The sequence below is a fragment of the Camelina sativa genome, chromosome 2 (genome assembly GCF_000633955.1).
Source record: "Camelina sativa cultivar DH55 chromosome 2, Cs, whole genome shotgun sequence".
Lineage (NCBI taxonomy): Eukaryota > Viridiplantae > Streptophyta > Magnoliopsida > Brassicales > Brassicaceae > Camelina > Camelina sativa.
This window is the reverse complement of record NC_025686.1, coordinates 11560075-11584769: the sequence shown is the minus strand read 5'-3', so window position 1 is coordinate 11584769 and position 24695 is coordinate 11560075. Positions and strand designations below refer to the sequence as shown.

Genomic DNA, 24695 nt, shown 5'->3' with positions numbered 1-24695 from the left:
TTTTTGGGATTGAGCTTGGTAGAAAGTGTTAGGTTTGAACTGACAAGAGTAAGACCTTGTGTAGTTCTAGTTTGCATTTTTCAAACTAGATAGGACTAGGTGGTTCACTTGTTGGGTTTGGGACTTGGCTGTTTTGAAAAGAAAAGAAAGAAAAGAGAAAGAAAAAGGGTAGAGTCTTTAAAAGGAGATTGTGTTTAAGCAAAGTCTAGTGAAAGGATGGGAAGTAAAGTGTTGTTTAAGATGGTTCTAGTTAAGGAAAAGAAAAAGAAGAAAAGGAAAGTTTAGCAAAATACTTATATGTCTTAAGAATAAGAAGAAAAGAGAACTATAGCAAATAAGTAAGAATCCCCCATCCCACTAGAAAGATCAAATAAGAAACATATCCTAAAACTTGAAAACCAAAAGAGAAAAGGCTTAAAGAGAAAAGAAGAAATAAAGGGTAGCACTAGGATCATTTGGGTTTAGATTGCTAGGATAAACACTTTGGGTGCCTTTGGGTAGACAAGGTTTTATTCTTGTATGTGTCTAGGTGTTCTTACCTTTAGCATTCTTCTAAAGCTCAATCCATTTTCATGAGAGAACCTTGATATTGACAAGCCCCACTCTAAAAAGAGACCATCATTGTCTCAAAACCCTTTATTACCAAGCCAAATGAGTTTAAGCATTGCATAGAATTGATTCATGTTCTTGTTTAATGAATGTTAAAGGAAATGGTTGATTTGAATGCATGTGGATATCTAAGGCTCAAATCAATAAAGGTTGTGAAATGCTTGTCTAAAGTCTTTAATTCCAGCTCATTCAACTTGCATCATTATATTAGTAACTTGGACATTGATTCTAGATGGTCTATTTGCAAGCTTTAGGAGCTGAGATCCCACTTTCAAACCTCACTTACCTTCTTATGTCTTGCTTATTTGCTTGAGGGCAAGCAAAGACTAAGTTTGGGGGTGTTGATGTTCATATATTTTACCTTGTTTTCCCTTAGTTTATTTACATCTTTTGCATCTTTTGCTATTCATTTAGGCCATTATTGTATAGCTTTAGCACTAATCATGCATTAGAGTTTAGTTGCATTGCATTTGCATCTTTTCATGCATAAACAGGTGATTTTGGAGCTTAAGGAGCATGAAAGCAAAGGAGGAGAGATGTGAAGCAATCATGAGGAGGAAGCAAGGGAGTTCAGGCTGAAACAACAAGGTCCGGAGTCCAACTCGACCGCACACTCGACCAGACACTCGACCGTGTGCTGAGGAGGACTCGACCGAGTGCAGATTGTACGTGAGAAGCCAGCTCGACCCCTAGCTCAACCGAGCACAGGTCGAGTTGACCGAGCCGTTGACTACTTTGACTTTTTCTATTTTTAGGGCTTCCACCTTCCCACCTATATAAGGCCTTGTACCTGCAGCCACCAAAAGAGTCCAACTTTTAGATATTCCCTAAACCTAGTTTTTACCATTTTTAGATTTATTCCTTCTGCATTTTATTTTTAAGATCTTGTACTTTCTTAAGAAAGAAGACTAGATTCTTATATTTTGTTGGTTCTATAACTTTCAAGATATTGAGAATTTGAGTTTGGTCCTTTGATTAATATTGAAGATCTTTGTTTCATCTTTCTAATAATGCAAGTTTCAACATTTTCTGGGTTTTTGATTTGTTTCATCATGTCTTGTTGTGAGTAGTCTTCTTAGGATCTTGAGGATGGGTTAGGAAGGATTGATCTTGTGGTTTATTTGATTTGGTTAAGCTTGATTGTTGTAGANCTCTTGTTGTTTGATTGGTTTTAGCATTGCTCTGTTTTTTATTGTGTTGCTCTGTTTTCTGGATTTAGCCAACTCGACCTCCCACTCGACCTACACTCGGTCGAGTGCTTGCTCGAGTTCATCCCCAGAACTTGTGTTTATGATTTGTGATTGTCTTGTTTCATTCCTGTTCCATTCTAGTTGCATTCATTTAGTTTTTAGTTCATCAATTGTCTTGCATTAGTTCATTAGTAGTAGTTCCTATTTCTGTTCTTGCTTCATTACTGTTACATTCATTCAGTTTCATTTGCATTTAGTTCTTGGTTCTTGTAGTTTATTTTCTGCATTTTACATTTTTCATCTTAGGATTGTTAGTGACAAGCAATCTTTACATTTGTCTTAACTTAGATTCATATGCACATCTTAACTGTTCACAAACACTCATTTAGGATTGATACCTCTTGTACTGCAATAGCATAAGGGGAATTGAAACATCCATCCATCATTCCATTCATATCACCATTGCATACATTCATCATCATACACCACCACACAAATAGTCTTGTTTCAACTACCTTTTGCTTCTTAGACTTCCTAGTGACCAAGTTGCCTCCAACGAACATACAATAACCAGTGGTTAACCTCCTATCTGATGTATCACCCGCATAGTCAGCATCACAATATCCTACTATCTCGGTGTTTGAGTTCCAGCCCATCCAAATGCCTTGACCCGGGCTGGTTTTGAGATAACTCAAGATCCATTCCACCATGCTCCAATGATACTTGGTTGGAGCCTTCATGTGTTGACTTACTTGATTCAACGCATAGCATAAGTCCGGTCTGGTGATTGTAAGATAGATTAATTTCCCAACAAGGCGCCGGTACCGAGTAACATCTTCATAGGGCTCATCCAATGGATCAACTGGAGCCTGTGTTGCCGTGGTCTTCTTCTTCTCCCCCTTTCGCTTGGCCTGATATCCTTCTTCTAGTGGAGTCTGCACCGGTTTCACACCAAGTTTTCCCGTCTCGCTGAGGAGGTCTAAAGCATACTTTCGTTGAGAAAGAAACAAACCTTCTGAGGATCGGTAGATTTCAATTCCAAGAAAGTATTTTAACTCACCAAGATCTTTAATATCAAATGTGGAGTGAAGGAAGGCCTTGGTGGTGCGGATGCCCTCGTGATCATCACCGGATATGATGAGGTCATCAACGTAGATGAGGACAACAACAAGACCACTGGTGGTGTGGTGTATAAAGAGAGTATGATCGGCTTCCAGACGTTTGAATCCATGAGTTTTAAGTGTCGAGCTCAGCTTGTGCTACCAGGCCCGAGGGGATTGCTTCAAACCATAAATGGCCTTGCGGAGACGGAGAACTTTGCCTGGTGTGACCATGTCTTCCAATCCTGGCGGAGGATGCATGTAGACTTCTTTCTTAAGCTCCCCCTGGAGAAAGACATTCTTGACATCCATTTGCCAGAGATCCCAAGAAAGATTTGTGGCGATGGAGAGAATGACTCGGACAGTGTGAAGCTTCCTGAATGGAGCAAAGGTATCCGTGTAGTCGGTGCCGTATGTTTGAGTAAAGCCACGGGCCACAAGATGAGCCTTGTAACGCTCAATCTCACCAGTGCTTAGATACTTAATGGCACTTGGAGCTGACTGCCTTCTTCCCTTGCGGTAAATCCGCCTCGTCCCAAGTGTGATTGCAAACCATGGCACCGGTCTCGTCCGCTACGGCGTCCAACCAGACTTTATGTTCCTTGGCTTCATCATACGTTTGAGGAATGTCATGCGAGTCAATGGTACCAAGGAACGCCGCATGATCTGGTGGTAACAGGGCAAGTGAACACACGGCTTGAATGGGATGAGCCACGGCTTGATTGTTGTAGTATACGCGCTTGTGCTTGAGTTGTTCACTCCTACGAAGAGGGAGGATGGTAGGCTCGGAGGATGTTTCTTCGTTATGGTCCGCCGCAGTTCCTCCATTGGGAGGAAGGACATCCGGGTGATCACCTTCGGTTGATACCTCTCTTGGTTCGGTTGTTTCTTCCCCAGGTTGCGTTTCTCCATCATCTGATTCTTGATGATCTAGTGAAGATGTAGGCGTTGTAGGGTTCGGATCCTCCATGGAAGCCTCAGGATGGGGCTGCTTGGTGACACCAAGATGCTCGAGTAGAAATCGTAAGTTGGTGGCTCGGTCAGTAGTGGAGTGTGAGAGATCTCGCAGACGTTCCCAGTCCTTTTGCTCGTAATATCCACGATCTTCCATGAACTTCACATCCCAAGATACATACATACGGCCATTGATTGGATCATAGCACTTGTAGCCTTTTTGTGTGGTCGAGTAGCCGATGAACATACTTCTAGAACTCTTTGCATCAAGCTTGCTCCTTTGTTCTCCTGGTATTAAAACAAAACACACACAACCAAACACTCGTAAGTGATCTAGTGATGGTTTAGCCTTGGTAAGAATTTCAAATGGAGTTAAGTCATTTAGAATCTTAGTTGGTGTGCGATTGATAAGATAGAATGCCGTCATCACTGTGTCGCCCTAAAATCTCTTAGGGACATTCATATGAAACATCATCGATCTGGTGACCTCCATAAGATGTCTGTTCTTCCTTTCAGCCACACCATTTTGCTGAGGTGTGTAGGGACAGCTTGTTTGTTGTAGGATGCCATGCTTAGATAAATGTTCTTTGAGTTTGTGACTTGTGTATTCCCCGCCATTGTCTGATCTCAATACCTTGATCTTAGCATTAAAGTGGTTAGAAACATAGTTTTAAAAGTTGATAAATGCATCAAACACGCGGTCTTTCGAAGGTAACAATGTTATCCAAGTATATTTAGACTTTTCATCAATAAATGTCACAAAATACTTGTTGTTATCTCTAGACAAGCATGGAGATGTCCACACATCAGAATGTACCAAATCAAAACAATGCTCATAAATGGTAGAGGACTTAGGAAAAATAGTTCTACAATGTTTTCCAAGAATACAAGACTCACAACTAGAACTATGAAAAGAGACATTCGGGAATAACAACTCAAGAGCACAAGAGTGAGGGTTGCCTAGTCTAGCATGCCACAAAGCGTTTTTATTAGACGCAAGACAAGAAGTAAGAGAAATCGAAGTAGAAGGACATGAAGAATTTTTCTCTAGCGTATAGAGATCCCCATTAGCATTTCCTTCCCCAAGAATCTTTCCGGTCTTAATATCCTGAAAATGAATAGAGTTAGGACCAAAAATAGTGTAACAATTCAAGTCATTAGTCGCCTTCTTTACCGACAAAAGATTAGAGGTAAATGTTGGCATATAAAAAGCTTTAGAGTTCTTTTCAAACAAATTTAAGGTGCCTAAACCCTTTATTGGAATCTTGTCTCCATTAGCAATAACAACGTTTCCTAGGGCAGGTTCTATATTGTCAAGTAGACTCGGGTTACTAATCATGTGATGAGAAGCCCCCGAGTCAATGACAAGAGTTTTACTCGGTTTAGAAGCAAGGAAGGTGTTACCGGATTCTTTTAGGGCTGCAATGGACCAGATAATAGCCTCCAGGTCAGACTTTCTCACCAAGTCTCCATAAGAGGCCGCCATCGCTGTTATCTCCCCTTGGTTAGCTGTACCGGTCCCTTGGCCGCTTGTTCCTTCGTGAGAGATATTAGCTTTGAACTTGGCCGGCTTGAGGTGAGGAAGAAGAACCCAACACTTATCCTTCACATGTCCTCTTTTCTTACAATGGTCGCACACCATTGTCTTCCTCTCCTCATGTCTATAGACCCCTTTGTTAGCCGTAACAAGTTCTCCTTTGCCACTAAAGAGACCAAGAACCTTGTTCCTTTTGAACTTGAGCACAAACATCCTCGAGTGTAGGGAGCTTATCACCCCATAGTATATGCTTGATGAGGTCGTTGAACGCCGGGTTGGGGGTGAGAAGCAAGCCAAAGACTTTGTCCTGCTCTTTCCTTTCATTCAGAATTGCCGGATCAATGGTGCTTGGTCGGAGCATCTCAAGTTTGGCCCATAGTGACCGAAACTTTCCAAAGTGCTTGGTGAACTCCAAGTCTTCTTGATGTAGGCTATTGATAGCCTTCTTGACTTCAAACACACGGGTTAGGTTAGTCACATTCCCTTACACGTTCGCCAGCGTGTCCCATAGCTCTTTTGCCGTCTCGCAATAGGAATAGGCTTCTAAGATGGGTGCGTCATGCGAATGTTGAAGAATGGCAAGCACAGTCTGATCTTCTTGGAACCACTTGACTTCTTTTTCCAGATCAGCTTCCTTGTTTTCTTCCTTTTCTTCTTTGCCGTCTTCTTTGTTGGCTTTCTTGGGAAGCTGGTCCGTTTCAACGTGAATCCATAGCCCCCGGCCACTAAGAGCGGTCTTTGTGGTTGTTTTCCACAAAAGATAGTTCGCACCTTTGAGTACCTCAGGAGTAACAATCGGCTTTGCAGTCTCCATGAAGTGAGGTGGCGTGAAAGAGATTAAAAAAAAGTTTTGGAGAGAGTAGGCTAGATATTTAAGAGATTTAAGAAATTTCACGGTATAGTAGAAGATTAGCAAAGTTTAGAGAGTAATGAATCAAAAAACTTGCTCTGATACCATGTTAGTTTAAGCGGAATTGATAGATGTAATAGGGTTGAGAGTTTGTGATGAACAAAGAGAATAATGAGAGAAAAGTGAGATTCTATTAGAATGAATCTTAGAATGTAGGCTAGAGCCTTTAAATAGCGAAATAAACCAGGCTACTTCCTTAATCGTAATACAACTTGGTGATAGAGACATAAAGAGAGAGATAGGGTTGACCCCAATGATGATAGCAATGTATCAAGGTTTCCTTAAGTGAAACCAACATGTGATCTCTTCGAACCTTATCTTCTAACGGCTATATGATGCCTTCAAGATCCTTCTCTTGGGCTTCCTTAAGCTATCAGGGCCTCATCTCTACCCATAAGACATATCACGATTCGGCCTTAGTGATTTCCTTGTTCGGACAGACCGATCAGATCACAATCAATAATGATTTCCATCAGCTACTTTCCTCTTTCTCCTTGTCCAAGATACCCCCGTTCATCGAATTTGAAGGAGGACTATCTCGTTCGGTCGTCTAGATATTTACTTTATGTTTTTTTTTTGTAAACTCTTTTTTTCCTGTTTGAGCTGTCAACTTTGGGAGTCTTTTATAATAGTGTTTGGTTGACAAAAAAAATGCTATTTATCTAAATATATGTATAAGCTTATAAAAATGTATACAAACTACCTTTATATGTGTGTAAAAATTTTGTATATATTTTTAAAAAGGTTTACAAAATGTTTTTTTTTGTCAACCATTAGACAGGCCGGCCCATTAGCCAAATTCCTGCATTTGTAGGAATGAAAAAACTTGATCTCTGGTGTGATGATGTTTCTACAATTGGACTTATCACTGAGTACTGCACTAAAGTCATTTCACGATTTTAAAAATGTTTTAAAAATCTTTTTAAATGTTTATAGAACTTTATAAATATTTGAATCGATTTTGAATTTGTTCATCGCTGCTTTGTCATTGCATAAATATTTGAATCGATTCTGAATTTGTTCATCGCTGCTTTGTCATTGGATAAATATTTTCTATTTAGTTTAACACTTCTACATTGTGTCTATGTGGATTACAAGCCCCCTGCTACTATTTTGTTTCACCCTATAAAGTCTATAAGTCCTGTCGGAGCGGCAACATCCATCATACACTATTAAATTATGATCATATAGCTACGTTTTTTTGCTACAAATAAAATAATAACAAATATTAACTACAAATAGTTACAAATTAGTGACAAAAATAGTAGTTCATCTCTATTGATTTTGTAGTAGTTCATCTCTATTGTTACAAATAATTTAGATTATAGATTTTGTAGTAGGAGATCCTTTTATTTTGGTAATAAATAAAAGAAGTTAATGATTAAGAGGACTACTTTGTAAATAAAATAGTTCATCTCTGTTATAAAATCACAAATAATAACAAAGACAAATTGAAGCAAATTTGCTACAAATTTAGAGACACGACTTGTTGTAGCACAAGTGCACACAAGACAAGATGTAGCAGATTGTAATAAAAATTACTAAAATAATGAAAAAATTAATTTGTTTTCTTAATTTATTAGAATAAAAAAAAAACTTAGAAACTGAAGAGTTAAAAAAAAAAACGAAAACCTAATTCTTAATTTGGTCTCCTCCCTTAGTCTCCAAATCTTATCTTCTCTCTTTTTTCTCAGTTTTCTTTCACCTAAGGGCATCTCTAATGGTCCTCTATTTTTGTCTCTATCCCTATTATAGTAAAAGAGAAGTACAACTTTACCATCGGACAAAACTACCCCTGACGCCAACAAATGAAACCATCACCGAAAAGGGCATATTTGACTTTAGTGTTCCTTCAATCGGGTTATTTTTCTAAACATACCCGGAATTCCTAAATCGGATCTACTTGAATTCATATCGGTTTCAAATATGGGCCACCAACAAATAACATACCAACGAATTTGGGCTTCGAATATACCAACGACATATACCTAAGACATTTAACATACCAAACACATTTAACAACGAGATTAGATAAGAACCATGTTGTTTTCCATAAATGTTGGAGGAGAAATCTCATCAATATAGTAAAAAGATTTTCCAATATTAATTTACCTGTCTCTCACTATATTCTAATCCAGAAATCTCGCTATACAATCGCATCAATATATTAAAGAGATAACAAATTCTAATCCAGAAATCTCGCTATACAACCGCATCAATATAATAAAGAGATACCTATCAATATAGTAAAGATATATCTATCTCGGTTGCATATTTGGAAAACAAACATAACTGCTCTTTAGATTTCCTAATCGATGTCTAGTAGAAATCAATCAATAATTAAAGATTTAACGAAAAATCAGCCAATCAGTATGCTATACAATCTCTACAATCTAACAAAAAAAGATAGAAATCATGAACAATATCACTACGTTTATGTTTATGGTAAATATATATTTGGAGAATATTTGGAGAATATACCCTAAAATGTTCATAAGTTCATCCTTCCTATAAATATAACTGTATTATTCAAGAGCCTATTCACCATACCTTAAAGCTTCATTCCTCTCTTTTCTAGCAAACCTTCTCCAATGGCTGCCGAAAATGTTTCTCTTTTCATAGATTTACTAACAATCAAACCATTCAAAACAGGCTGGAGAATTCAAGTTAAAATTATTCATTCTTGGAAGCAATACACGGCCTTTACTGGAGAGACTATAGAAATGGTCTTAGCTGATATTTCTGCAACATTTCTGAACTTTCCTGCATTTCATTTTATACAAATATATTGATATGTTTATTGTTTTTTTATTTATTTTAACTCTTTCTTTTAAAACAAGGGTACCCTCATTCATGCAACGCTAAAGAAACCACAATGGGGAAAATTCCAAAGACTGATCAACAATGGAAACTGGGTAATCATTGATACTTTCTCATTGACTAAATCAGTGGGAAAATTCAGAGTTACGAACCATGTTTATCGTATGACTATGATCAACACGACCTCCATCGTGCCATGTCCGTTGTTGACTGATGACATATTCCTGAAACTGGTCAATTTTGGAGACGTTAGTGACAAAGCTGGTTTGAATGAGAACATTTTAGTTGGTAAGTCTGTTTCTTATTTAAATACTAATATATTGATTGTTTATCATACACTGTTTTATGAACATTGCAATTCTACAGATATAGTTGGTTAAGTTGTCAATGTCGGTGAACTGAAGATCTACCAAGTCGACAACAAAGACAAACAGAAAGTTGACCTTGAACTCAGGGACACACCGTAATTTTAATTACTACAAATCTATAACGTGTAATACTATTAGTTGTTCGTCATTTAAAACTTTACTCTACTATATGTAGCGATGAGCTTCTGTCATGTACACTTTGGGGTGTTCTTGCCGACAGAATCTTAGCAGCTTGCGCAAATAATAGACAGACTATGATGATTTGTCTTTTGCGTTTTGCTAAGATCAATTCTTTCAAAGGTAAATAGTGTTCACATGTTTTCAATTCATTTTCGATAATATTTTATTCACTACCTTAAATAATTTTGTATGTTAGGGCAAAGATCAGTGTCCAATGCTTATGATATGTCATTACTGGCAATTAATCCGGACTTACCTGAAATTGTTCAGTTTCGTGAAAAGTAAGTAATGAACATCTTCCAATTGGAAACCATGTAAACTATTATTAATATATCAGTTTTTCGTGGTTTTAATGAGTTTATTTTGATTATCAGTCTTCCGGAAGATGGCCTTGCCTTGACAATCAAACAAGCTGTTCCTATGGAGGTGCAAGCTGTTCAGCGGAAGGCTGACATCTCTAGACACTACGAGAAAAAGACAATCTCCAAAATCATTGAGTACAATGAGGTAAATAGTTATTTCAAAATTATATTATTTAATTATAATTAACCACTACATTCATTACTTTCTAAACTCATATGCATTTTGTAGGAAGGAAAATTTAGAAATTTTTGCTCAATCTATGCAATCGACACCGAGTTTGCGTGGTATTATTTTGTCTGTCTTAAGTGTAATGCGACAGTGTACAAGGTCCCAAAAGTTGACAATGAGGTTGTTAGAAAAGACAAAAAAACATTGTTTTGGTGCGGTGGTTGCAGTGAAAATATTACTAAAGTTGAACCAAGGTAAACACATTGCAATTTATTAATAACCTTTTAATAATTACGTGAGCTAATCCATCTTGGGACAAAAATTCTGTCTTATAGGTTTAGGTTGATTGTGTGCGTAATGGATTCAACTGCTCAGATTAAGTGTGTGCTGTTTGAGAAAGAAGCTAAAATGCTAATCCACCAGTCTTCTCTCCAGTTACTAGAAGGACATTTAGATGAGGTATAATATATTTACCTATGTAGTTAACTATACAGAACCAAATAATACAATATAATTCTTTTCTTTCATATGAAGATCCAAAATCCAACAAAAATCCCTCAAGGATTGAAAGATTTGGTTGGCAAGACTTTCCAATTTGTAGTGACTATTGCGAAGCCTAACATCAAAGACGGAAGTGATGTTTACAAGGTTGCTCATGCATATGTTGGTCTTGGTTCGGAGAAAGCTGACTCCATCGAGCCATCTCAAGGTGTCGATGATTTATCAACTATTGTGAGTTTGGATCAGGTATCATAAATTATAATGTGTTTTTTAATTTCTACTCCTAAATAGTTTTGAATTGTATTTACATTTAAGTTAACATATTTGTTCGAATATTATGTTAGGAAACGCTAATGCTAACCAACAATGCTGAACAAATTGATTCATTATCAACACCTACCACTACTCCATCTTCCAAGAGGAAAGATTATGTTTCTGGTGATAGTTCTGATCATTCCTCTTCTACGAAGAAAATGTGTATTGCTCAATCAAAGGTGCTCTTGAAGATGCAGATGTAGGCAGTGGCTAGAAGACACTTTTATTGTTGTGTTCACGAAAGCTTTATAGGACTATTACATGCTTTTTATCTATTGTTTCCTTTGAACTTCAGTATTTTTTTATTTTGGCTTTTGGATTTGATTTGTTTTCGGATTATTTTAAATTTTTATGCTATATGAAATAAAGTAAGCTTCGTGATTTGATATATCTATACTAATGGTATATACGGACTAACAATGTTTAATAGTTTATTCTTTAATTTAATAAACGGAATAACCATGTTTAATAGTTTGTTATCAAATTTACAGTTGAATAACCATGTTCAAGAGTTGTAATCTCACTATATTTATTTCTGATTTTCTCATGAAGACCAAAAAAGTATTATTTATTTCCAATTGCATTTTAAAATTGATCAACGAAAAATAAAAAGTATAGAGATTAGTGAGCTACCTTATTGACGAGATAAAGTACAGAGGACCTTCACCAGACTAATACCTTCAAAATATTACAAACCATATCAAAAAATATTAGGAAGAATTTTAAACCATACTATGCTATAAAGGATTAAAAAACACATATTCACATTTTATTTAAGTAACAAAAAACGACCATTGCGAAAGAGATATCACAGCCTACTTAAACCCTTCTATATATGACCAAATATATATGACCAATAAAATATCCGAAGTCCTAAATTTATGCTAACCATTATGAGAAGATCATAACTTGATTACAAATTATTATTAGTAAGGATTTCAACTACTATGTATGTATGCATAAAGTGATTCACTTCGAGCAAAAATTCTGCAACTTGAGCAGTGCCGACTTACTATCAAAGCTTTGAGATATGAAAAAGAGACCTGAGCAACCAAACTTGGGTGAACATAGTCAAAACACTCCAAAGAGGAATAGAATTTTGCCAACAAACACTCCATCCAGTGTACTTACCAACGAGAATCAAAGTACTGGGAGTTCTACTATTGCACTGAAATCAGTTTTTGCACGAGTTTTGAAGGATATTACAAACTTACCAATACAAAGCCATCCGCAATCTCATGCACCGCCAACTCAACAGAAATCTTCATCCCGCACTTTTGGTCCACAATCTGGTAAGTTATGATTACATTAGTTTCAATCCTTCATTTATAAATAAATCGAACAGCTTCAATTTCAATAAAATACAATTTGAATCTATTGTAATGGAATTTTCACAGATACAGAGAATGTCTATCATGGATCTACTTCTAATAGTAATGTTAGGACTGGACCCTATAGTCAATCTTCTGGTGCCATGTTCGAAAGAGCCAAAAACAGACTAACTGCTTTTAGAAGAGATAATGTTTACAAGAAAGAACAAACGTCTGTCAAGAAGAAAGCAAATTGTGAGTATAACTCACCAAAGCCATTTACTTGGTTAACTATTCTGTTTAAATGGTCTGTTACTAATATTCTGAATTATGCAGATAATGATGATCATTCAGCATATATGTCTGGTTGGTTTGTCAATGTATTATCTCATTCATCAAATGATAATACAACTGTGCAACCAAGAAATTTAGAAGAGGAATTTAATGAAACTATTTGGAGTTGCTCATCTGATGGTATAGTTGTTACTATCATAACAAAACAGCAGTCAAAATATAGTTGTTTCTTTAATGCTCATGTAAACTTCAAAATGCAGATGAATCTGTTTATGATGAGGAGCAGTCTTATTATTTTACTAGCAGTGATGAAGATATCTCCAATGAGTGCATCTCTCATGATGATGAACAATTTGAGATGTGTGAAATGGAGGTCTCAATTACAAAAAAGACAACACCTACGACTAAAGGAAGAATGAATCGAAAAAACCATGTCAAAACAGGTAATATGAGAGATTATTGATAATGCTAATAATTGGAGCTATTTAATATAATCCGATTAAATCAAATGGTTCATGTTTGCAGAATATTTAGATCATGGTGACCCAGACTATACGTGTCAGTATTGTGGTGCATTCTTGTGGTATGATGAGAGGCTTAACAAGAGGAGTAATACCAATAATCCTATATTCTCCCTCTGTTGTCTACAAGGAACTGTAAAACTCCCCATTTTCAAAAAATCTCCAGATATTATTAATAAACTTCTTATTGGTACATATAGAATAAGCAGGCATTTCCAAAACAATAGTAGGGGTTATGCATTGGTTTTTGCAATGACTTCTCTAGGAGGAAAAGTAGATAGAACTGTACATCAAGGAAAGGGACCAAACATGTTCCAGCTTCAAGGAGCGAATTACCATCTTATTGGTAGTATGAAGCCAAAAGAAAATGATTATGCAAAGTTCTCTCAGCTTTTTGAAAAAAATAATCGACTGTTTATTCAATCGTTTGTAACATTTTCATCCTTCCATGCAGCAAATCAAAGAACAACAGTACAACAGGTGGCAAAAAAAACTTGAGAAAGGATATAATTGAGCCATTAATCAAGATGTTGGATGCAGTTAATCCTTACGTAGCACATTTTAGGGCAGCTAGAGATAGATTTGCAAGTGATGCCGACCAAACATTTCATATGAGGATAGTCAGTGATCGTGTTGGGTTGGATGGCCAGAATTACACTAATCCAACAGTTTCAGAGATAGCTGCGCTTATACCAGGAGATTTTGTTAAGGAAATGCCAGAGCGTGATATTATTCTTCAGGAAAAAAGCACAGGGCTGTTACAGAGAATCAGCAAAATTCATCCTTCCTATTTGGCGTTGCAGTATCCTTTTATTCATATTTATGGGGAAGATGGTTTCAGACCGGGAATACAAAAGGGATACACAGACAAAACCAAGACTAAGAAGATAAAATGTATTAGTATACGACAATGGTTTGCATACCGGATTCAAGATAGAGCTTCTGAGTCTCATACACTACTATTATTTAGGAGATTGTTCCAACAGTATGTAGTTGATGAGTACTCAGCAATAGAGTCAAACAGATTGAAATATATTAAGGTCAATCAGTCTAAGCTAAGATGTCAGAATTACACCGCTGTAAAAAAAGCAGCTGATTCAGAGGTGAAAAACATGGGTGAGCAAGGGAATCCAATTTCAATTCCTACTTCTTTCACTGGGGGTCCTAGATATATGGTTCAAAGCTACTATGATGCTATGGCTATATGCAAACATTATGGGTTTCCTGACCTCTTTATTACATTTACATGTAATCCAAAGTGGCCAGAGATTACAAGGTATGTAAAAGCCCGTGGCCTCACAGCGAATGATAGACCTGATATAATATGCCGAATATTCAAGATCAAGCTTGATTCTCTGATGTTTGATTTGAGACAAAAAGGCTACTTGGGAAAACTGTTGCATGTAATTTCAATTTATTAATAGCATCTTACATGGTTCAAGCTTATGTTAATTGTTTGACATCTAACTAATTTTTCGATTTGGGACAGCTATGTATACGGTGGAGTTTCAGAAAAGAGGGTTGCCGCATGTTCATATACTTTTGTTTATGGACAAAAAAAGTAAACTACCTACGGCAGATGATATCAATAAGATTATTTGTGCAGAAATTCCAGATAAGGATTCAAAGCCTGAGCTCTATGAAATCATAAAAGATTCCATGATTCATGGACCTTGTGGAGCCGCAAACACGAATTCACCATGTATGGTCGATGGTAAATGTTCAAAAATGTATCCAAAAGCACATGCGGAGATTACAAAAGTTGGGAAAGATGGTTATCCAATATATAGGAGACGTCGTGGAACAAATTTTGTTGAAAAGGGTCGTTTCAAGTGTGATAACAGATATGTAGTTCCCTATAATGAGAAGTTGTGTCTAAGATACAATGCTCACATCAATGTTGAATGGTGCAACCAGACAGGCTCTATCAAATATTTGTTCAAGTACATTAGCAAGGGATCAGATCGTGTAGCTGTGGTGGTGGAACCAGTTAATAAAAGTGCATCATCCTCTACAGGGAATGTTGCTAAATCCACTCAGACTCAGAAGAAGAAAAATGAAGTTAAAGACTACTTTGACTGCAGGTATTCGAAGAATTGAAAATTTAATTTGCATTTTTTTGAAAGATCTTTTTAAAAAATATGGTTTCTTAATAACATAAATATTTTGATAGGTATGTGTCAGCATCTGAAGCTATTTGGCGAATCTTCAAGTTTCCAATCCAGTACAGGACAACTCCAGTTCAAAGACTTTCATTCCACGTAGAAGGGAAAAAACCATGTTATTTTAAGGTGAACGCTGACATAGACGAAGTATTGGAAAAGTCGGTTAATGAGGATTCACAATTGACAGCTTGGTTCTACTTGAATACTGTCAATCCTTCTGCAAATCAGTATCTTTATGCAGAGATACCAGCTCACTTTACTTGGCAGGGTAAGAAGAAGCAATGGAATGATAGGAAGAGAGGTTTCTCACTTGGTAGGATTGACTATGTTCCCAGAAAGATGGAACCTGAGTATTTCATGAGAATCCTCCTAAATATAGTACGTGGTCCTAAATCGTTTGAAGATTTAAAAACATACAAAGGTGTGGTTTATAAAACGTACAAAGAAGCATGTTTTGCTCGTGGTATTCTAGATGATGATCATATCTTCATAGATAGTATTGTAGATGCAGCGCAATGGTGTTTTGGTCCTCAACTACGAAATCTTTTTGCAAACATGATATTGTCAGAATGTCTATCACAACCAGAACATGTTTGGGAACAGACATGGATACATCTTTCTGAAGACATTGAAATGATGAAAAGAGAAGAATATAACAATCCAGGTTTGTTTTTATTTTTTCTTATAGGGTTAATTTCCAGAACTAAAATTTGAGAAAACTGACTATTAATTTTGTGGATTAGTAATTCTAACTATTAATAAATTTTCCACTGTGCATATTTAAACTTAACAGATGCAGATAAAAGGAACTATACTTTGATTGAAATAGAGAAGCTAATGTTGATGAAAATGGTGGGTCACTATCTACTATTGAAAAGATGCCGCAGCCGTCAAGAGAAACTATTGACAATTCCAATCATTTGATTGTGGAAGAAATGAAATACAACCGAGAGGATGAGAAAAGAAAACATGATGAATGGGTCCGGATGTTAACTTTGGAGCAAAAAGGAATTTGCGATGAGATTCTGAATGCGGTGTTGAATGATAAAGGTGGAGTGTTTTTCGTGTATGGATCTGGTGGTACATGTAAAACATTCATCTGGAAGACTTTATCTTCAGCTGTTAGGTCTAGGGGAATGATTGTGATTAATACAGCATCAAGTGGGATTGCCTCGCTTTTACTTCATGGTGGTAAGACTGCACATTCCAGGTTTCGGATGAAGATTACTCCTGATGATAGTACATCATGTAACATGTCTCCAAATGATGAGGTTGCAAATCTAATGGATGCCGCTTCCCTTATTATATGGGATGAAGCTCCAATGATGAGCAAGTATTGTTTTGAGAATTTGGACAGGAGTCTGAATGATGTTATTGGTAAATGGCTGAAGAAACCGTTTGGTGGTAAAGTTGTCGTTTTTGGAGGAGATTTCAGACAAATACTGCTTGTTATTAATGGTGCAGGACGAGCTGAAATAGTTATGTCATCCCTGAATGCATCTTATCTATGGGAACATTGCAAGGTGTTAAAACTAACGAAGAACATGCATCTTCTAAGCAACAATCTAACTGCTGATGAAGCAAAGGATATTGAGGAGTTTTCAAACTGGATCTTGGATATGGGTGACGGGAAAGTTGGAGAAGTCAATGATGGAGAGGCTCTAATTTATATCCCGGCAGAATTTTTAATTACAGATGTTGATGATCCTATAGAAGCAATCAGCAGAGCTGTATATGGGGATCTTGATTTGTTGCAAACGAAGAAGGATCCAAAGTTATTTCAGGAGAGAGCTATTTTAGCACCCAGAAATGATGACGTAAATACCATAAATCAAATCATGCTTGAGAAGTTACCAGGTTTTATTTTACGACCCTTTCAATTTTCATAGCACAGAAAGTAATTAGATCAACTAAAGCAAACTTAAACTTAAGGAAATTTGAAACAACTAATTATTACTTTCGTTTACTGTTTCAGGTGAAGAAAAAAGCTATATGAGTTGTGATAGTATTGATCCAACTGATTTAGACTCAGCAGACAATCCAATATTCACTCCTGACTTCTTAAACAGTATTAAGATTTCAGGACTACCACATCATAATTTGCGTTTAAAGGTCGGGGCTCCAATTATGTTGCTGAGAAATCTAGACCCTAAAGGTGGATTATGTAATGGAACAAGATTTCAGATAACACAAATGGCTGATCATGTTATAGAGGCGATGGTTATCACAGGAGACAGAAGTGGTGATTTAGTCTTGATTTCGCAGACATTTATCGAGCCATTTGATACCAAGCTACCATTCAAGATGCGGCGTAGGCAATTCCCTATAGCTCTTGCTTTTGCTATGACAATCAATAAAATTCAGGGACAATCATTGAACGAAGTTGGTTTATTTCTGCCAAGACCTGTTTTCTCACATGGGCAGTTGTATGTGGCACTATCTAGGGTGACTTCTAAGAAAGGTTTGAAAGTTCAAATTGTTGACAAGGAATGTGAGATTCAGAGGCAGACAATGAACGTCGTCTTCAAGGAGGTTTTCCAGAATTTATAAAATTTATGATATTGTTTACTGTGTTTGACATTTAATTTTCTTTCGTTTTTGGTTTTCAATCAAACAATCAATTTTGCAACGATGGTATTGCTTAATATACAAATATTACACAAAAGAAAACAAATTTTGTTTATAAACATACAAACTTTAGTAGAACAAAAGAAACAAGTTTACTTTTCAAAATTTTATGTTTTAAACGTCCAATATTTAAAACAATCTCAAAACAAGTTTACGAAAAAAAATTATGTTATTAAATTTTCATAAAATGGTTACTTTCTCTCGAATAATTTAAATTTGTACAGTCTAATAATATTACACGTTGAAAACTATTTTTAAAAGGTTAACATTATAATCTGTACGTACTATAAGTATAATATTTAACCAAATCAGTTTTCCAAAAAACAAGAAAAAAGTATTGATTTTGAAGATTTACCAGTTCCCATGAATGACCTATATTAGTTATTTGAGAATATTATGGACTAAGATATATGAAAGATAATAAATAAGTATAATATTTAACCAAATCACTTTTCCAAAAAAAAAGAAAAAAGCATTGATTTTGAAGATATTACCAGTTCCCATGAATGACCTATATTAGTTATTTGAGAATATTCTGGACTACGATATAGGAAAGATAACAAATCAGATCACATAAGAAACGATAACAATCTCAAAAACCCTAAATTTCACCACCTATATATTTAGCTTACTTCATAGTTAACTCATTGAGCACAAACGTCGTATTTACAAAAAAAATATCAAATTACCAATTCTCTCTCAATATGACTACGCCGGAAACGGGAAAAAATTTGGAAGATCCTATACTAAAGGCTTGGTTTGATCAAAACCTTAATTGTGAAGTTGCAAGACAATTTACTTTCGAGGAGCTACCTGCATTTTACATTTGGGATCCTAGAGGAGAATGCTTCCAAAGGAGGAAGAGAATAGTGACCAGTCAAAGAACTACTTCTATTTCAAGTAAGTTTAATGGAAATTTATCCCTTAAACTTCGTTTCCGTTTTCTGAAAGGACCAAAAAGTGATGAAGATTTAAGGACTTATGGAGTTTTATATCCATCATACAAGGAAGCATGTTTGGCAAGAGGATTAATACAAGATTGAAGTATTGGTGTTTTAGTTTTTTAATATTTTCTGTTCGTTTCAATTTATTTCTCTATTCCTTTGTTTCCTTATCATGTTCAAGTTATAATAAATTAGAAAAAAAAACTTTTATTTATTGTTCATATAATTAGTTTTTAGCTACCTATACAAATAATGAGTAGTCATCACAGAGCATAAGTTTCAGTATATGTTTTCTAATCTATGATTATCAAGCAACGAAAGGAAGAATATTAAGTGAAAAAGTAAGATTAATTCAAATTATTAGGACATACCTTCATGTATGAAAACAGCTAGATAACTGTATCTCTCTGATTACTAAGTGATCCTCTAATATACGTTAAACCCTGTCCTGGTATTGAACTGATAAAAAAACAAAATCTGCTCAGTATATTTCAAATTGTTCCAACTTTACGTATTCTAACACTGAAGCTTACAAACTAACCTTCCAGTTTCTCCCTTCGAAACATATACTCTATTGTAATAAACTGGTGTACAATCAAATGACATCTCATTGGATATCCTGCAGTTCAATGAGATGCAAAATTAAACAAGAACGTTTATATTCTTCAAAATAAAAGAATCTAATATGTTTTATGTAAATCACAACTTATCTGACTGATAATATGATGTCTTGATATATATGCTTCGGTTGCGCTATTAGATTTTTTGCACTACGTCTCATTACATATCCTGCAGTTCATTTGAAACCAAATTAAATACTAACGTTTACATTCCTCAAAATAAAAGAAACTCACATATTTTTTGGTAAACCACAACTTATCTCACTGAAACTATGATGTCTTGATATATATGCTTCGGTCTCATTCTAATTTCTGGCACATGTACTGCATAAAATGTAAAGGACAACAAATTAATCATAAACGAAATACTGGAAATATATAGAGTGGGTGGCTGTGCTCAAACATGGACTGAAACTTTCCAAATCTGAATGGGGTACATATATAACAGTAGAGAAAGAGTATAGATCTATGAAATCGAAACTATATAATCAGAAGCAACCCGGATTAAAAATCAACTTACCCACGCAATTCAGTTGATTAATTGAACAATGAAAACCGATTGGGCGAAACTGAATCAATCCGATTGAAACATTAGACAACCCCATAAACCCAAAGAATTGCTTCGACTAATTGGTTGTGTAAACATTTAGGATTTGACAGATTTAGGAAAAGGATTTGAGAAATTGAATAAGTAGCGATTTTTTCGAAACCCTGTAACTTAGGTATCTAAGGTTGATGAAATGGAGATGAAGGGGTGAAGTTGAAGTCGTGTATTTTGTTTGTTGGATCGAAGATTTTTATTAAAAATGGCAAATTGACCAGCTAACGAGATTTGATATTAAAAATTACAAAATTTTACAAAAAGGCCAAAGAAGCCCAAATCTAGAAATATCTTGAAAATTAGACCCAAACCCAATTTTAAAGAGTTTAGAGAACAATTGATTACCCAAATTATGATACTTAAAATTTAAAAGACATTTTCAATAACGGATGATTATAAGTCATATACATATATATTACACTATTTTTTTTTGTTTGAACGAAGTATATATTACACTATTAAAAACCAATATTGTACTTAAAATTATGGGTATACAATATGGTAAGCACATTCATGGTATACAACTACGTATTCTTAAATTTATTAATTCATTACTATTTTTTTTTTTGTCAAAACAACCCCATATATTAAGTTACCGGAAGAGATTCTTTTCGTGAGAGAGCCAAGAAGGTACCGATGTGCTTATATGGGAAAAACAGAAATCTCGTGCTCTTGCACATTTCGCAAGTTTATCAGCAGGGATATTGTCCTCTCTAGGAATATATCTAATGCTAAAATTGACAAATCGCTCTCTGAAGTGAATAAAATTCTTCAATTCTGATGAAAAATTCGGTCAATCTTCTATATTGGATGTCATTGTTAGTAGGTCCAAGCAATCCGTCGCAAATAGTGCTCTATAAAAATCCAAGGTCAACAGACACTCCATAGCCCAAATGAGAGTATCTAACTCTGCATGTAAAGGGGAGAGACTTCTCTTCGATCCTTCTAACCCCAAATTCATTGTCTTATCCCCAATGGATGCAATCCAGCCATGTCCGCTCCAATCCATGTTTGAGTGCCAAGATCCATCAATAAAGCAAACAAGGGCGTCCTGTGGGAGTGGAGGCGGAGATATCTTTGCTTCCTCTAGCCCAGGCAAAGGTCTTTAGTGTTGGCTTTTCTCCATGCACTTTCTTCTTTGATAGCTTTTTCTAGTGTGTCTTGCGGAGGCTCAGAAATATTTTCAAACACTTTCTTGTTTCGTGCCTTCCATATGTACCACATCATCCAAGAAAATGGCCTCAAGTGTTCTTCGAGATTACCAAAATCTTTATCTCTCCCATATAGAAAGTCAAGGTTACTATATAGGGAAGGTGAAGGGAACACCAAAGGATGGGAGGGGATGGTCGATAAGGCCCACACTTGGCATGCTGGAGGGCATTCGAATAACATATGATTGATGGTTTCCTCCTCTGCTCCACATCTAGGGCAACCCTTATCTCTGCCAATATGACGATAATGTAAGCGTTGGCATACAGCCAAGCATCCAGACACACATTGCCACACGAAGTGCTTCAGATTTCGTGATATTTTTAACTTCCATGCTTGCGCCTTAAGTGTTGTAACACTAGGACCCTGAACAGGGAGGTCGCCAGTAGGGCGAGAGATAGCTCTCGCGGCTTCATATCCAGACTTAACGGTATAATTCCCTGACTTTGTCAAGGTCCAGGAATATCCGTCTCTCGAGGCTTTTAAACTCGGTTTGATCCCCAAGATAAGGGTAATTTCTTTCGGGGGGAAGAGTTCCCGAAGACGCTCCAATTTCCACGTTTTTGTGTTAAAATCAATCAAAGTGTTAACACAAATCAAGGGGTTTCTCTCATTTGTAAGCCCTTCTGGTGNCCTCTGCTCCACATCTAGGGCAACCCTTGTCTCTGCCAATATGGCGATAATGTAAGCGTTGGCATACAGCCAAGCATCCATACACACATTGCCACACGAAGTGCTTCAGCTTTCGTGATGTTTTTAACTTCCATGCTTGCGCCTTAAGTGTTGTAACACTAGGACCCTGAACAGGGAGGTCGCCAGCAGGACGAGAGATAGCTCTCGTGGCTTCATATCCAGACTTAACGGTATAATTCCCTGACTTTGTCAAGGTCCAGGATTATCCGTCTCTCGAGGCTTTTAAACTCGGTTTGATCCCCAAGATAAGGGCAATTTCTTTAGGGGGGAAGAGTTCCCGAAGACGCTCCAATTTCCACGTTTTTGTGTTAAAATCAATCAAAGTGTTAACACAAATCAAGGGGTTTCTCTCATTTGTAAGCCCTTCTGGTGGTCGAGCCGGTGAATCTGGGATCCATGGCTCAGTCCAAATGCACGTGTTGAATCCCGAACTAATAGTCTTCCGAATGCCATACGATAGAACCTGTTTTGCCGCCAACATACTCCTCCAACCGTAAGATGGTCTATTTGAAACTTGTATCTCTAATGGGCTACAATAGCGGTAGTATCTCCCTTTGAGGACTCGACTAAGGAGGGAATCTGGGTAATGTAGTAGCCTCCATAGCTGCTTTGCCAACAAGGCAAGATTGAACTCTTCTAGTGTTCGGAATCCTAGCCCGCCTTCCGAAGTATCATTACACATCTGTTCCCATGATATCCAATGTAATCCTTTAGTTTCAGCTTTGTTGCTCCACCAGAAATTGGCAATCGCACTACTTAATTTTGAGCATATAGCTTTTGGTAAGAGAAAACATGACATCACATATGTCGGAATTGCTTGTGCCACTGATTTTATCAGTCCTTGCCCTCCTTAGATAGGGATTTTGAGGTCCATAAGTTTACCTTCTTATGGAGTCTATCCCTCACAAAAGAGAAGACTTGTGCCTTCGACCCATGGATCTTCTCCGGGAGGCCCAAATAAGTTCCCATGCCTCCTTCTTGGGATATCCCTACAATAGATTTGATCTCTTGTCGTATGAGAGGTGGAACCTCGGTTCCAAACATAATCGAGGATTTGGAGAAATTGATTTCCTGTCCTGATGCCTCGCCATAAAAGCGGATTATGTCAATAATTGCCTTACATTGATCAGGTTCAACTTTGCAGAAGAATAAACTATCATTGGCAATAAGTAGATGGGAAACCCGAGGACTTGCATTTGAGATGCGTAATCCTTGGATCTTTCCCTCTTGTTCTGCATTCCTAATATGTGCTATTAGGGCCTTTGTACAAAGAATGAACAGGTACGGAGAGATTGGGTCCCCTTGACGTATCCCACAAGTTGGCCTGATCCATCCTTTCGGGTCCCCATTGATCAAAATTCTGTAGGATACAGAGGTGATGCATTGCATTATCCATCCCACCCACATTTGATCAAATCCCATTTTTTCCATAGTGCTCTCAGAAAGTTCCATTCCACCCTATCATAAGCTTTGCTCATGTCTGTCTTAATTGCCAGAAACTTTTTGCGGTTGGCCTCGTTGGAACGAAGGGCGTGGAAATTTTCTTGAGCGATAAGGATATTATCTGTGATTAACCCTCCTACCACAAAGGCAGATTGAGTCTCGGATATAAGGTCCGGTAAAAACCTCTTTAGACGTAAGCTCAGAATTTTTGAAATCACCTTATAGCTTACTTTACAGAGGCTAATAGGGCGAAATTTTGACATTTCGCGAGGTCGTTCTCCTTTCGGGATCAAACATATATTTATTTCATTTAATTTGCCATCAAATATACCAGAGCTAAAGAAATTCTTCACCATATTGATGAGATCACCCTTTATAGTTTCCCAGAATTTTTGAAAGAATAAGGCTGTCATCCCATCCGGACTTGGAGCTTTTTCCGGGTTCAGGGAGAACAAGGCTCTTCTGACTTCCTCTTCTGAAACTTCTCTCGTCAAATACTCATTCATTGTGGGTGTGACTAGTGTCGGTACATCCTTGATGGCCAAAGTAGGGTCACTCGCATTCGAGGAAGAGAAGAGATGCTGAAATACTCCACCGCTACTTTTTCTATTCCCTCTTCTGTATCAATCCAAACTCCCAATTGATTAAGGATGCCTGTGATCTTGTTCCTTGCTCTCCTTTGTTTTGTGGAGGCATGGAAAAATTTTGTATTTCTATCTCCTTCAGCAAGCCAAAGTTCTCTGCTTTTTTGGTGCCAGAATGCTTCCTCCTCCCTATAAGCCGCATAGAGTTGCCATTTAAGGTTCAGGAGTGTTTCCGACAATGCTTGATCATCTTCGAAGGTCTTATCAATCTTATCTTGGAGATCCTTGATCAGTTTTTCTGAGTTAGTTTGATTATTTTTCTTCCACAAGGAGATAGCCCTTTTGCAATTTTGGATTTTTTCCTGATGGTTCGCTCCCTCGAGGCATCATCGTCTCCCCATCCATCTAGCACCGCTTCTTTAAAGCCAGGCTTATCAATCCATCTCTTATCGAACATGAATTTTTTCACAAACTTTTTTGGACGTGATTGAATTGACGCAAGGAGGGGACGATGATCCGAACCCCACATCTTCATATACTCCACATTAGTGTGGGAAAAATATTGTGCCATTCCTCGTTTCCCATGGCTCTGTCCAAGCGACATCGAATCTTACCATTTGACAGTTGGCCAATCCATGAAAATTGATTTCCTTGATAAGGAAAATCTA

At 36.8% G+C, this 24695-nt stretch overlaps 1 long non-coding RNA gene across 5 annotated transcripts; it reads right to left on the bottom strand.

Moving 5' to 3' along the window:
* Positions 4725-20279, bottom strand: LOC104722295. Of its 5 annotated transcripts, none has more exons than XR_757175.2 (9): positions 20018-20279; positions 19732-19821; positions 19419-19666; positions 19249-19336; positions 12230-12304; positions 11649-11693; positions 9273-9350; positions 8851-9063; positions 7708-8288 (listed from the first exon to the last, which is right to left on the bottom strand). It is a non-coding gene; the product is annotated as an uncharacterized LOC104722295 (long non-coding RNA). The 5 variants fall into 5 exon arrangements; XR_002034835.1 differs by lacking the exon at positions 7708-8288 and having other exon boundaries at positions 8960-9063; positions 19419-19496; positions 19584-19666; XR_757179.2 differs by lacking the exons at positions 7708-8288; positions 8851-9063 and adding an exon at positions 4725-4961.